Here is a 14,300-nt window from a genome sequence, read left to right as displayed (position 1 = left end):
ATCAAAGATCATGCCACTGCACTCCAGCCTGGGCAACAGAGCGAGATGCCATATCAAAAAAAAAAAAAAAAAAAAAAAAGAGAGACAGAAAAGAAAACAAAACAAAAGAAAGTCCAGCATGGTAAAAGGTACATAGAGGTACATGTGGGTGAGCTTCCTCGTTTTTCATTCTTTTTCCCTTCTCTGGACAGAATTCTCAATGAAAAACATTCCAAAAACACAGAGCAAGTGTCTTCTATAATCTTCCCTTTTTTTGAGACTTCTCTTCACAGTGTATGTGCTAGTGTCTTCCAGACTTTTGTGTGACACGCTATACAGAACATCAGATCAAATGGGCACATCCCTAATACGTGGTTACTCGCCAGATCTGGACTCACTTTGCAGGGTGCTGGGACCTCTCCGAGAATCAAGCAGTAGCTCCAGGAGCCAGGGCTTTGGGTCTCTTCTGTGCATCTTAAGGAGTTTTATTGACTTTTCTCACCACGACCCCCTTCTCAATTACCAACTTCCAATCCAAAAATGACATCCAACTGGATCCTGAACTTCCACCCAGTTAACGGTGATTGAGTTTTCAACTTTCTTCTTATTAAGTGATTAAATTAGATATGGACTTATGAAAGTGAAAGAATTAATAACAGGGTGAAGGACTAAAACTCATTTATTCACTTATTCCATAAATATTGGTAAAGTTTTACTAATATGTGACCTTCATAGTGATACAGGGAAGGGTTTAATCTGTTTCAGACATTAGAAATACATATATATATATATGGTATCTTTATTGGAGAACCTTTGGCCACATCAAAAGTATCAAAACTTTTCAGAGTTAAAACAGCTTTAAGAAGACAGTGATGTCATCCCTAAAAACACAATAAAAATCTCAGTGTATCCACTGGTCACCTGGGTTTTGTGCTACCTAACATGGTAGATCATATGCCCATTCAGGTGGAAGACAGGAACTACTGAGGGTGTAATTTATCTCAAGGTTAAGGTCAAGGCATCACTGAAAGAAATCAGGCCTAAATTACAAAGTGAGGTTGGGGCTGGGCTGGACAGGACTGAGTGTTTTCATGGGACCCTAGGAGGGAACCAAGACAACATAAAACATGGCAGGTATTTTGTGGGCATCTAGACAAAAGGATTGAAAGACTTCCTTCTAGATTGAGTTTAAAAATTAAAAAAACCTAATTACAAAAGACATAATGCAGACTCGTAAAACATCACAGTGTCTTTGAGGGCAGAGAGGGCAGACACAGTCTTGACTCCTACTGGAAGGTGAAGCATCATTACTCACAAACAGGATGGGCTTCCCTCAGAATACCAGCTTGGGAAGAGTGAATCTGAGTGTGTGAGCTGGGGCAGAGCCCAGAGAGGAGCAGTGTGGTCAGACATAAGGAGGGAGACTTTTCAATCTGGAAGCATGAATGGTGCAAGCTGTGTATCTGAAGAATTTGGGAGAAAAATGAACCCCCTGGGGGAATCCTGCACCATCCTCAGGACCCCAGTGAGAATCCTGCAGTCTGGGGGGCCTTTCTACCATGTTCTGGTTGCCTGTGTTTCTGAAGGTGCTCCTCTGCTGTCCAGGTCAGAGTAGCTTTCAGAGCCCATCTGAAGGGACGGCCTGACTTCAATTCCACTCACAGAATTTCTACTGGGATTCCAAAGCTTCTCCAGGCTTTTGATGGGGGTCTCTAAAATATTTCTGAACTTCTGTTTTCCTCCCCCAGCCTGAGCTGTGAGAGAAGCTGAATCCTCTGCTTCCTGGAAATGTCAGCCGATCTCTCCTGCACCTGAGGAGTATGGCCACAAACAATGCTAAGAGACACTCTCCCTGGAATCAGCAGTGACTCATACATTCTCTCCAAATTCTACTGAGCTTTTTGGGTGCACATAGTAAGGCACAAAACAGGGAGCTCCTCAGCTGCTCTTCTGGACCTAAAGAGGCACCCAGGACCAATGGAGGGGAAGTTTGTCTGCCTTCCACAGGAAGAGCTGACTCCTCTGGTTTTCCTAGAAGTGCCAGGCTGTTGGCAGAGCCTGGAACAGGTCCCAGTGCAGGGGCCCATCCCTTCTAGGATCCCCTTGCCCAGCCTTATTGCTGACGAGGCTGCACCTGGAATGCAGTAAGTCTGTTTCTGAGTCAGGGCTTTCTTTGCCTGTGGTGTTTGCCCTCTCCATGTTTCTAACAGTAGAAATCACTGTTCAGGCCCTGCTGGACTTCTTTAGTCCTCAACAGGATCTCATTCCAGGTCGCATTTGTGACCGTCTTTTCCAAGATCAGGGGCTGCCCTCCTTTTTTCCCCAATAAAGATCTGAGGAGAAGCTCACTCTGAGAGCAGAGTGGATGCCTAAGAAGGTGCTTGTGGCAGCCTGGGGTGGGGGAGGTCTGGGAACAGAACAGGCTCCTCTAGAGGGATATGAAGCACTGCCAGGTCCTTTGAGTTTTAAGCTGTGGCTCGTAGTGTTCTGGCGAGCAGTTTTGTTAATTTAACTGTTGAAGTTTAGGGCTAAGCATAGTGGGGTATCTAATCCCAGTTTGGGTCTTAGCTATTGTGTGTTCAGATGCGTTAAAGCCACTTTCGTAGTTTATTTTGTATCAGCTGGAGTTTTTTACAACTCAGGTGAATTTTAGCTTTATTGAGGGGAATTGATCTAAAACACTCTTTACGCCGGTTTCTATTGACTTGGGTTAATCGTGTGACCGCGGTGGCTGGCACGAAATTGACCAACCCTGGAGTTAGTATAGCTTAGTTAAACTTTCGTTTATTGCTAAAGGTTTATCACTGCTGTCTCCCGTGGGGGTGTGGCTAGGCTAAGCGTTTTGAGCTGCATTGCTGCGTGCTTGATACTTGTTCCTTTTGATCGTGGTGATTTAGAGGGTGACTCACTGGGACGGGGATGCTTGCATGTGTAATCTTACTAAGAGCTAATAGAAAGGCTAGGACCAAACCTATTTGTTTATGGGGTGACATAAGCCCGTCGAAACATTTTCAGTGTATTGCTTTAAGGAGGTAAGCTACATAAACCGTGTGGGGTGTCTTTGGGGTTTGGTTGGTTCAGGGTATGGGGTTAGCAGCGGTGTATGTGCTGGGTGGGGTGGGTAGGGGGTTGCATTGATGGGGCTAGTAGAATGGGAGTTGAGGGGGAGGGCATGTTAGTTGAGGGGTGACTGTTAAAAATGCATACCGCCAAAAGATGAAATTTGAAGTCTGGTTAGGCTGATGTCAGGGTTCTTTGTTTTTGGGGTTTGGCAGAGATGTGTTTCAGTGCTGTAGCCAGAAGTGGGGGGGGGGGGGTTGCGGGAATTTTTTGTTATGATGTCGGTGTGGAAAGCAGTTATGTGGACATTTGCTGCTGTTATTATGTCTTACAAGCATTAATTAATTAACACGCTTTAATAGGTATGCTAAGCTGTAATATTGAACGTAGGTGCGATAAATAATGGGATGAGGCAGGAATCAAAGACAGATACTGCGACATAGGGTGCTCCGGGGCCAGCGTTTTGCAATGCTATCGCGTGCACACCCCCCAGACGAAAATACCAAATGCATGGAGAGCTCCCGTGACTGGTTAATAGGGTGATAGACCTGTGATCCATCGTGATGTCTTATTTAAGGGGAACGTGTGGGAGACTTTGAATGTTATGGCCCTGAAGTAGGAACCAGATGTCGGATACAGTTCACTTTAGCTACCCCCAGGTGTTATGGGCCCGGAGCGAGGAGAGTAGCACTCTTGTGCGGGATATTGATTTCACGGAGGATGGTGGTCAAGGGACCCCTATCTGAGGGGGGGCATCCGTGGGGGCGAGAAGGGATTTGATTGTGATGTGCTATGTACGGTGTACGGCTGTATGTACTATGCACTGTTAAGGGGGGATGGGTTTGTTGGTATCCGGGGGGGGAAGGGTTGTCTTTGGAGGTGTGTTTTATGTTTGATAGTTGAGGGTTAATTATTGTGCATGCTTGTAAGCATAGGGTGGAGGTTTTAATGTGGAAGTAGGTTTTTATGTATTGTAGGTAGTTAAGTGTTTATAGTGCTGTATAATATTCATGGTGGCTGGCAGTAATGTACGAAATACATAGCGGTTGTTAATGAATGAGCCAATACTTGGGTGGTACTTAAATTTGCTTCCCCATGAAAGAACAGAGAATAGTTTAAATTAGAATCTTAGCTTTGGGTGCTGATGGTGGAGTTAAAGACTTTTTCTCTGATTTGCCCTTGGAAGAAAGTTTTCGTTTCCGGTTTACAAGACCGGTGTATTAGCTTATACTACAAGGGCAGGTTCATTCGAGTATTTTGTTTTCGATTAGGGAGGTAATTGGTATTAGGATTAGAATTGTTGTGAAGTATAATACGGATGCTACTTGTCCGATGGTGATGAAGGGGTAGTTCACTGGTTGCCCTCCGATTCAGGTTAGGATGAGGAGGTCTACGGCTAGGAGTCAGTAAAGCAATTGGCTTAGTGGGCGGAATATTATGCTTTGTTGTTTGGATGTATGGAGGATGGGGATTGCTGCTAGGATGAGGATAGATAGTAGTAGGGCGAGGACACCTCCTAGTTTGTTGGGGATGGATCGGAGAATTGTGTAGGCAAATAGAAAGTACCATTCGGGTTTAATGTGGGGTGGGGTGTTTAGGGGGTTAGCCGGGGTGTAGTTGTCTGGGTCACCTAGGAGGTCTGGCGAGAATAGTGTTAATGTCATTAGGGTGAGGAGAAAAAGGAATAAGCCGAGGATGTCTTTGATTGTATAGTAGGGGTGGAAGGTAATTTTGTCGGAGTGGGAGGTGATTCCTAGGGGGTTATTTGATCCTGTTTCGTGTAAGAATAGGAGATGAAGTGCTGTTAGAGCTGTGATAATGAAGGGCAAGATAAAGTGAAAGGTAAAGAATCGTGTGAGGGTAGGGCTGTCTACTGAGTAGCCTCCTCAGACTCATTGGACCAGGTCTGTTCCGATGTATGGGATGGCGGATAGTAGGTTTGTAATTACTGTGGCTCCTCAGAAAGATATTTGGCCTCATGGGAGGACATAGCCCATAAAGGCTGTTGCTATGGTTGTGAGCAGGAGGATGATGCCAATGTTTCAGGTTTCTAGGTAGAGAAATGAGCCGTAACATAGGCCTCGGCCGATGTGCAGGAAGAGGCAGATGAAAAATATTGAGGCGCCGTTGGCGTGAAGGTAGCGGATGATTCAGCCATAGTTTACGTCTCGGGTGATGTGGGCGATCGATGAGAAGGCGGTTGAGGCGTCTGGTGAGTAGTGTATGGCTAGGAATAATCCTGTGGTGATTTGAAGGATTAGGCAGGTGCCAAGAAGTGAGCCGAAGTTCCATCATGCGGAAATATTGGATGGGGTGGGGAGGTCGATGAATGAGTGGTTAATTAATTTTATTAGTGGGTTAATTTTGCGTGTTGGGGTCACTGGTGTTCTTGTAGTTGAAATACAACGATGGTTTTTCATATCATTGGTCGTGGTTGTAGTCCGTGCGAGAATAATGACATATGCTTTATTTTTATTGAGTGTGGGTTTAGTAATGGGGTTTGTGGGGTTTTCTTCTAAGCCTTCTCCTATTTATGGGGGTTTAGTATTGATTGTTAGTGGTGTGATTGGGTGTATTATTATTTTGAATTATGGGGGAGGTTACATAGGTTTAATGGTTTTTAAAATTTATTTGGGGGGAATAATGGTTGTTTTTGGGTATACTACAGCGATGGCTATTGAGGAGTATCCTGAGGCATGGGGGTCAGGGGTTGAGGTTTTGGTGAGTGTTTTAGTGGGGCTGGCGATGGAGGTAGGATTAGTGTTGTGGGTAAAAGAGTATGATGGGGTGGTGGTTGTGGTAAATTTTAATAGTGTGGGAAGTTGAATAATTTATGAAGGGGAGGGGCCAGGGCTGATTCGGGAGGATCCTATTGGCGCGGGGGCTTTGTATGATTATGGGCGTTGATTAGTAGTAGTTACTGGTTGAACATTGTTTGTTGGTGTATATATTGTAATTGAGATTGCTCGGGGGAATAGGTTATGTGATTAGGAGTAAGGTTAAGATGAGTGGGAAGAAGAAAGAGAGAAAATAAAGTTTGATTATACCTTTTTGGGTTGAGGTGGTAATGGAGGCGGAGACTTGGTATTGTGAGATTGTTTTAGGTAGTAGCTTTTCTAGTCAGGTCAGGTCTAGGAGGAGTAGGGGCAGGTTTTGGCTTGTAAGAAGGCCTAGATAGGGGATTGAGCGGTGTATAATGTTAGGGTAGAATCCGAGTATGTTAGAGAAGTAAAATGTATATAGTGGGGATTTTATTTTGAGCTTGTTGGTTAGGTAATTGAGGTCTAGGGCTGTCAGAAGTCCTAGGGAAGTAACGCCTAGGGCTGTGAGTTTTAAGTAAAGTGGGATTGTCACTTGGGAGGTGGATGTGGGGAGAATGTTGTTGGTAATGAGAAATCCTGCAAATAGGCTTCCAATTGTTAGGCGTTTAATGGGATTTAACAGGGTGGGGTTGTTTTCGTTAATGTTAGTGAGGGTTGGGAAGCGAGGTTGGCCCGTTAGGGTGAAGAGAATTATTCGGGTGCTATAGGCGCTTGTCAGGGAGGTGGCGATGAGAGTAATAGACAGGGCTCAGGCGTTTATGTATGATATGTTTGCGGTTTCGATGATGAGGTCTTTGGAGTAGAAACCTGTGAGGAAGGGTATTCCTGCTAATGCTAGGCTGCCAATGGTGAGGGAGGTTAAGGTGAGGGGTATGGTTTTGAGTAGCTCTCCTATTTTTTGAATATCTTGTTCATTGTTGAGGTTATGGATAATGGATCCGGAGCATATAAATAGTATGGCTTTGAAGAAGGCGTGGGTGCAGATGTGTAGGAATGCTAGGTGTGGTTGGTTGATACCGATTGTGACTACCATGAGTCCTAGTTGGCTTGAAGTGGAGAAGGCTACGATTTTTTTGATGTCATTTTGTGTGAGGGCGCAGACTGCTGCGAACAGGGTAGTGATAGCGCCTAGGCATAGTGTGAGAGTTTGGATTAGTGGGTTATTCTCTGCTAGGGGGTGGAAGCGAATGAGTAGGAAGACTCCTGCTACGACTATGGTGCTTGAGTGGAGTAGGGCTGATACGGGGGTGGGGCCTTCTATGGCTGAGGGGAGTCAGGGGTGAAGGCCTAATTGAGCTGATTTGCCTGCTGCTGCTAGGAGGAAGCCTAGTAGTGGAGTAAGGCTTGGATTAGCACTTAGGAGGGTTATTTGTTGTGGGTCTCATGAGTTGGAGTGTAGGAGAAATCATGCTAGGGCTAGGATGAAACCAGTGTCACCGATACGGTTATATAGGATTGCTTGAATAGCTGCTGTGTTGGCATCTGTTCAGGCGTATCATCAGCTAATGAGTAGAAAGGATATGATTCCTACACCTTCTCAGCTGATGAAGAGCTGGAATAGGTTGTTAGCGGTGACTAGGATTAGTATGGTAATTAGGAAGATAAGTAAGTATTTGAAGAATTGGTTGATGTTTGGGTCTGAGTCTATATATCATAGTGAGAATTCTATGATGGACCATGTAACGAACAGTGCTACGGGTATAAATATTATGGAGAAATAGTCTAGTTTAAAGCTCAGGGAGAGTTGGGTTGTTTGGGTTGTTGCTCAGTGTCAGTTCGAGATAATAACTTCTTGGTCTAGGCATATGAATATTGTTGTGGGGAAAAGGCTAATGATAAAGGTGGACGCGATAATGGATTTTACATAATGGGGATATGAGTCTTTTTTGTTAGGGTTAATGAAGGTGGTGAGGATGGGGGGAATTAAGGAAGTTAGGGCCAAGGTGGTTATAGTAGCATACATGGTTATTACTTTTATTTGGAGTTGCACCAAAATTTTTGGGGCCTAAGACCAACGGATGGCTGTTATCCTTTAAAAGTTGAGAAAGCCATGTTGTTAGACATGGGTGTACGAGTTAGCAGTTCTTATGAGCTTTCTCGGTAAATAAGGGGTCGTGAGCCTCTGTTGTCAGATTCACAATCTGATGTTTTGGTTAAACTATATTTACAGGAGGTGAATCCAGTAATAATATCAGGATTGAGGGATAGAAGGAGGATGGGGGATAGGTGTATAAATATGAGAGTGTTTTCTCGTGTGAATGAGGGTTTTATGCTATTAATGTGATGGGTGAGTGAGCCTCACTGCATTGTGGTAAGCATGTAGAGGGAGTATAGGGCTGTAATCAGTATGTTGAACCCTGTAAGTAGGAGAGTGATATTTGATCAGGAGAATGAGGTTACTAGCACGGAGAGTTCTCCTAGAAGGTTAATGGTGGGGGGTAGGGCGAGGTTGGCGAGGCTTGCTAGAAGTCATCAAAAGGCTATTAGTGGGAGTAGAGTTTGAAGCCCTTGGGAGAGAATTATGATGCGACTGTGGGTACGTTCATAGTTTGAGTTTGCTAGGCAGAATAGTAATGAGGATGTAAGTCCGTGGGCGATTATGAGAATGACTGCGCCGGTGAAGCTTCAGGGGGTTTGGATGAGAATGGCTGTTACTACGAGGGCTATGTGGCTGATTGAAGAGTATGCAATGAGCGATTTTAGGTCTGTTTGTCGTAGGCAGATGGAGCTTGTTATGATTATACCTCATAGGGATAGTATGAGGAAAGGGTAAGCTATATGTTTTGTTAGGGGGTTGAGAATGAGTGTGAGGCGTATTATACCATAGCCACCTAATTTTAAGAGTACTGCAGCAAGTACCATTGATCCGGCAATAGGGGCTTCGACATGGGCTTTAGGGAGTCATAGGTGGAGTCCGTAAAGAGGTATCTTTACCATAAAAGCTATTGTGTACGCTAGTCATATTAAGTTGTTGGCTCAGGTGTTTGATAGTTCTTGGGCGGTAAGAGTGAGTAATAGGATATTTAGCGAGCCTAGGGTGTTGTGGGTGTAGATTAATGCGATGAGTAGGGGGAGGGAGCCTACTAGGGTATAGAATAGGAAGTATGTACCTGCGTTCAGACGTTCTGGTTGGTTACCCCATCGAGTGATGATAGCTAGGGTGGGGATAAGTGTGGTTTCGAAGAAGATATAAAATATAATTAGCTCTGTGGCTGAGAATGTTATACTTAAGGAGATTTGGAGGGAGATTAATATAGAGAGGTAGAGTTTTTTTCGTGATAGTGGTTCGTTGGATAGGTGGCGCTGGCTTGCTATGATTGTGAGGGGTAGAAGTCAGGCAGTTAGTATTAGGAGGGGGGTCGTTAGGGGGTCGGAGGAGAAGGACAGGGAGCAGCTGAATAGGTTGTTGTTGATTTGGTTAAAAAATAGTAGGGGGATGGTGCTAATAATCAGGCTGTGAGTGGTTGTGTTGATTCAAATTATACGTTTTTTAGAGAATCATGTTAGTGGTAGTAATATGATTGTTGGGATGATTAGTTTTAGCATTGGAGTAGGTTTAGGTTATGTACGTAGTCTAGGCCGTATGTGTTAGAGATTGAGACTAGTAGGGCTAGGCCTACTGCTGCTTCGCAGGCGGCAAAGACTAGTATGGTGATAGGTACAATATTGGCTAAGAGGGAGTGGGTATGGAGGGTTATGAGGGTGGCTATGATGAATAGTGATAGTATTATTCCTTCTAGGCATAGTAGGGAAGATATCAGATGTGAGCGGTATACTAGTATTCCTAGAAGTGAGATGGTAAATGCTAGCATAATATTTATATAAATAAGAGGCATTTGGTAAATATGATTATCATAATTTAATGAGTCGAAATCATTCGTTTTATTTAAACTATGTACCAATTCGGCTCAGTCTAACCCCTTTTGTAATCATTCGTAGGCCAGGCTTAGGGCTAGGATAATGATTAATAAGAGGGACGATATGACTATTAGTGGTAGGTTGGTTGTTTGTAGGGCTCATGGCAAGGGCAATAGGAGGGCAATCTCTAGGTCAAATAATAGGAAAGTGATGGCTACTAGGAAAAATTTTATGGAGAAAGGAATGCGGGCGGGGGATATAGGGTCGAAACCACATTCGTAAGGGTTAGATTTTTCTATGTAGCCATTGAGTTGTGGTAGTCAGAACGTAATAATTATTAGTAGTAGGGCTAGAAGGGTATTGACTATTAAAATTAGGACGAAGTTTATTACTCTTTTTTGAAGGTTGTCAAAACTAGTTAATTGGAAGTTAACGGTACTACTTATACTAAAAGAGTAAGACCCTCATCAGAAGATGGAGACGTATAGAAATAGTCAGACTACACCTACGAAGTGCCAGTACCAGGCGGCGGCTTCAAAGCCGAAGTGATGTTTGGATGTAAAGTGAAATATTAGTTGGCAGATGAGGCAGATAGTGAGGAAAGTTGATCCAATGACGACGTGGAGTCCGTGGAAGCCTGTGGCTACAAAAAATGTTGAGCCGTAGATGCCATCGGAAATGGTAAAAGGGGATTCGAAGTACTCTGAGGCTTGTAGGAGGGTGAAGTAGAGACCCAGTAAAATCGTAATAAGCAGTGCTTGAATTATTTGGTTTCGGTTATTTTCTATTAAGCTGTGATGGGCTCAAGTAATTGATACTCCTGATGCGAGTAATACAGATGTGTTTAGGAGTGGGACTTCTAGGGGATTTAGTGGGGTGATGCCTGTTGGGGGTCAGTGCCCTCCTAGTTGGGGGGTGGGGGCCAGGCTGGAGTGGTAGAAAGCTCAGAAAAATCCTGCGAAGAAAAAAATTTCTGAGGTAACGAATAGAATTATCCCGTATCGGAGGCCTTTTTGGACGGGTGGTGTGTGATGGCCTTGGTATGTGCTTTCTCGTATTACATCACGTCATCATTGGTATATGGTTAACGTGTTAGTTAGTAGGCCTAGTGCGAGCAGGGTTGTGGAGTAGAAGTGGAATCATATGGCTAGGCCGGAGGTTATTAGAAGGGCTGAGAGGGCCCCTGTTAGGGGCCATGGGCTGGGTTTTACTATATGATAGGCATGTGATTGGTGGGGGAGGTCTGGGAACTCCATCCAGCTGCAGGCTGGATGGAGCCAGGGGGACTAAGGAAAAGAACAGGGCCCAGAAAGGGAGTGGCCCAGAGGAGCTGATGTGGGCCAGAGTAAGTACAGAGGAGAGAGATGGCAGCAGGGTAGGGGGCCGGGTTATTTGGCTTTCACAGAGCCGCGTCCCTGATAAGCTGTGCACTTGTGTCTGAGATCCTCAAAGGACCTGTGCCTGGATGTGGAGCTGTGAGTTTCTAAGGCCCTTTGATTTCACCCTGGTCTACATGAGGTTCCAGTGGCTGCCCCATCTCACCCCAGGGGCAAAGAATCAGTCTAGCAGGGAGACATGGGGAGAGAGAGTCAATGGCAAACATCCACCCTGGATGCAAAGACAAGGGACATGTCAGAGGGAGGGAGACTTGGTGTGAGGCCAGGGGAAGGGAGGCACATTGGATATGGTGCAGTTCCGTCTCTGCACTTGCCACAGCCTCATAGGACTGTGAGGATTGATCTTTGCAGGAGGGAATGGGGTAGAATGGGGTCTGGACTGGAGTCCCTGTCATCCAAGTGACCCCATATCTACTCCTGCCAACCAGGTGAAGGTCTTGCTGGATGTAAGTCAAACCAGGACCTATCAGACTGCCTGGCACTTTCTGGTGGATCTAGAAGGAGCACAGTGATCCTCAGTCAAAAAAAATCTTGCATTGTCCCGGGCTGAGGATTTTCAGGTGGTCCTGGAGGGGGAGACTCTGGGGAAAAACCACAGAGAAGATTTTGGCACATTTGACACTATTAACATCCAGTGCCTCCCCTTCCTATTGGCCGGGTGTGGTGGCAGGAGAATTGCTTGAACCCGGGAAGCAGAGGTTGCAGTGAGCTGAGATCACGCCATTGCACTCCAGCCTGGGTGGGCAACAAGAGTGAAACTCTGTCTCAAAAACAAACAAACAAACAAAACAAACAGACAAAAAAATGTGAAACAAAAAAAAAAAAAACCTTTGACTGAGTGCCTGCAATGTGCCACCTACTATTCTGGGTGCTACTTAGGATAAACAAGAAGCAAGGCAGCTGCAAAGTGAGCTCAACAGAATACACCTGGCTTGGCAGTGCAGTGCAGATCAGTAAAAAAATGCCTGTGCAGCATAAAATGTGAAGAGACATCTTCTTTGCTTTTCTTTTCTTTCTTCTTCTTTTGAAAGACAGAGCCTTACTCTGTTTCTAAGGCTGGCGTGCAGTGGTGCAATCTCGGCTCAGTGCAGCCTTGGCCTCTCAGGCTGAAATGATCCTGCCATGTCGGTCTTCCAGTTAGCTGGAAATACAGGTGTGTTGCATGGAATATCTTTTTCTACCCCTTCACTTTCAGACTACATGTGTCCTTATAGGTGAAGTGAGTTTCTGGAAAACAGCATATAGTATGGTCTTATTCTTTTACTCATTCAACGACCCTAAGACTTTCACTTGCAGAACTGAGATAAATTGTCTTCATTGTTGTTATTGATAAAGGCTTAGTACTCCCATTTAATTTCTTGTTTTCTGGTTGGTTAGAGACTTCTCTCTTCCATCCTTCCTTTCTTATTGTCTTTCTTTGTGTTTAAGTAATTTTCTCTTATGAAATCCTTGGGATGTGACTTTTCTGGCCAGAAGCCTCTATGGCTGGGGGCACCTTTGCCAGAGTTTTGATGGGGTTCACTGGGTTTGTTCTGCCCACTCAGACTGGTAGACTATGCTTGGCTCATGCTTCAGGCCTGGATCACATGCCTATTAAGGGAGGGTCAGGACTGGAGCAGTGAGGGTTGTGTGAGTGAGCAGGGGGTCTGGCCACTTTGGACAGTCACTGGCTCCCGCAGCAGTGGGGCAGGCAGCTCCAGGTGCCAGCACAGGTGCCAGATTTTTGCAAGGCTGCAAATGAACCAGGCACAGCAAAAGCAGCTTCCATGTTTGTCCCTGGAGTACACAGTGGTGTCTGCTGCTCTTTCCAGGAAAGTCATCTCATCATCTCCACAGCTCTCAGTAGAGAAAAGGCCCCGGAGTGGATTGCTTGTCTCTGCAGGAAAATCATCCAAGAGTGGGTAGTTTCACTCTGCCACTGTTCATCCTGATGTTTTCCCTGAGTCTGGGGCTTTTGGGGCATCATGGGGAAGGAAGTATGTGCTGCTTGGGTCATAGGTAGCCATTGGCAGGCACAGAAAAGGCACCACATATTCCCACTCTGGTCCATAGCACTAGTGGACCAGCCCACGGGCTTCAGGCCCCGCTTGGTCACAAGGTAGAGCCTCACCAGGTACCCTCGTCTTCCCATCCAGGAGTCTGTCTGCCTGCCACCACCACCCATGGCGCCCAGGTCACTTGCATCAAGGAGCATCCAAAGGCCAGCACTGATCTGTCCTCAGCCCCCTCTCAGCCTCCCTCCCATGCTCATCAGGGCCCAAAGCCCAGAGTGTTCAAGACAGCAGGCGGACGGTGCATCAGCACTAACCTGAGCATGCGCACACTCATCTGGGCTGCCACAGCATACATGCTTGACCCCAACCCCGCTCCAAAATTACAGCAGGTGCCAGGAGGGACCACACAGTGGGAGCAGACACCCCCATGCTGCAGGAGAAGGGGAGACCTCCTGAGCCCCCAAGAGTACTGGGGGACCTTGGTTGGAACTGCGACCTGGGCAGCTTCAGTTGTGCCTTTGGAGCTACTGTCCTGCCAACTCGGGAGAGCCAGGACTCCCTCTTGTCCCAGGATCCCATCAGGTTCAAAGTGTATGTAGCCTCAGTTATGCCCTCTCTCTGTGTTTCTCCACAGAGGTGACAGGTGAGATGCAGGTTCACAGCAGCTCTGGCCAACCCTGCAAAAACAAACCCAATGCTTCTGGGTCTGGTTTAATGAGCCCCAACTGCACTCTAGTTAAGAATATTGCAGGCTAACAGCAGGCAGTGAGGAGTGAGTTTGAGGCTTTGTAGAGGCTCCAGACCTGGGAGCGGGTCTCATTAAGCCATGAGAGGGTGTGGGTGGCACAGCTGTCTGCCTCAGGAACATGGGGCACAGGCCTGGCTCACAACCCTGCCAAGGTGGGGTGCCTCCAGGAGTGGACCGTGGTCCCCAGACCCAGCAATTAGGAACGTCAGTCTCCGTGGTCACCCCTGTGGGGGGCAGATCTTGGAAATGCAGCCCCAGGAGGATTAGCACAGAACCTCCCTTTGACACCCAGGAACTTGGCACTGTTAGCAGGGTGGGCACAGTGGCCCCATAGCTGGCCAGGTCATTGAACTAGGTGCCATTTCTGCTTCCCAACAAAGGCCCCTGTAGCTTGATCCCAGCTCTGCCTACCACCTCAAGCCCATCTTCTCCTCGGGGCCCC

The 14,300-nt window shown here is 46.2% G+C and overlaps 1 pseudogene; it reads right to left on the bottom strand.

The window, feature by feature from the left end:
* Nucleotides 1-5,420: 5,420 nt before the first annotated feature.
* LOC134729821 (NADH-ubiquinone oxidoreductase chain 5-like) lies at nt 5,421-8,198 on the bottom strand (annotated as a pseudogene).
* Between the last annotated feature and the right edge of the window lie 6,102 nt (nt 8,199-14,300).

This window comes from Pan paniscus, chromosome 1 (assembly GCF_029289425.2).
Source record: "Pan paniscus chromosome 1, NHGRI_mPanPan1-v2.0_pri, whole genome shotgun sequence".
In the NCBI taxonomy this organism is placed as follows: domain Eukaryota; kingdom Metazoa; phylum Chordata; class Mammalia; order Primates; family Hominidae; genus Pan; species Pan paniscus.
This window is presented reverse-complemented; position numbering and strand designations above follow the sequence as displayed.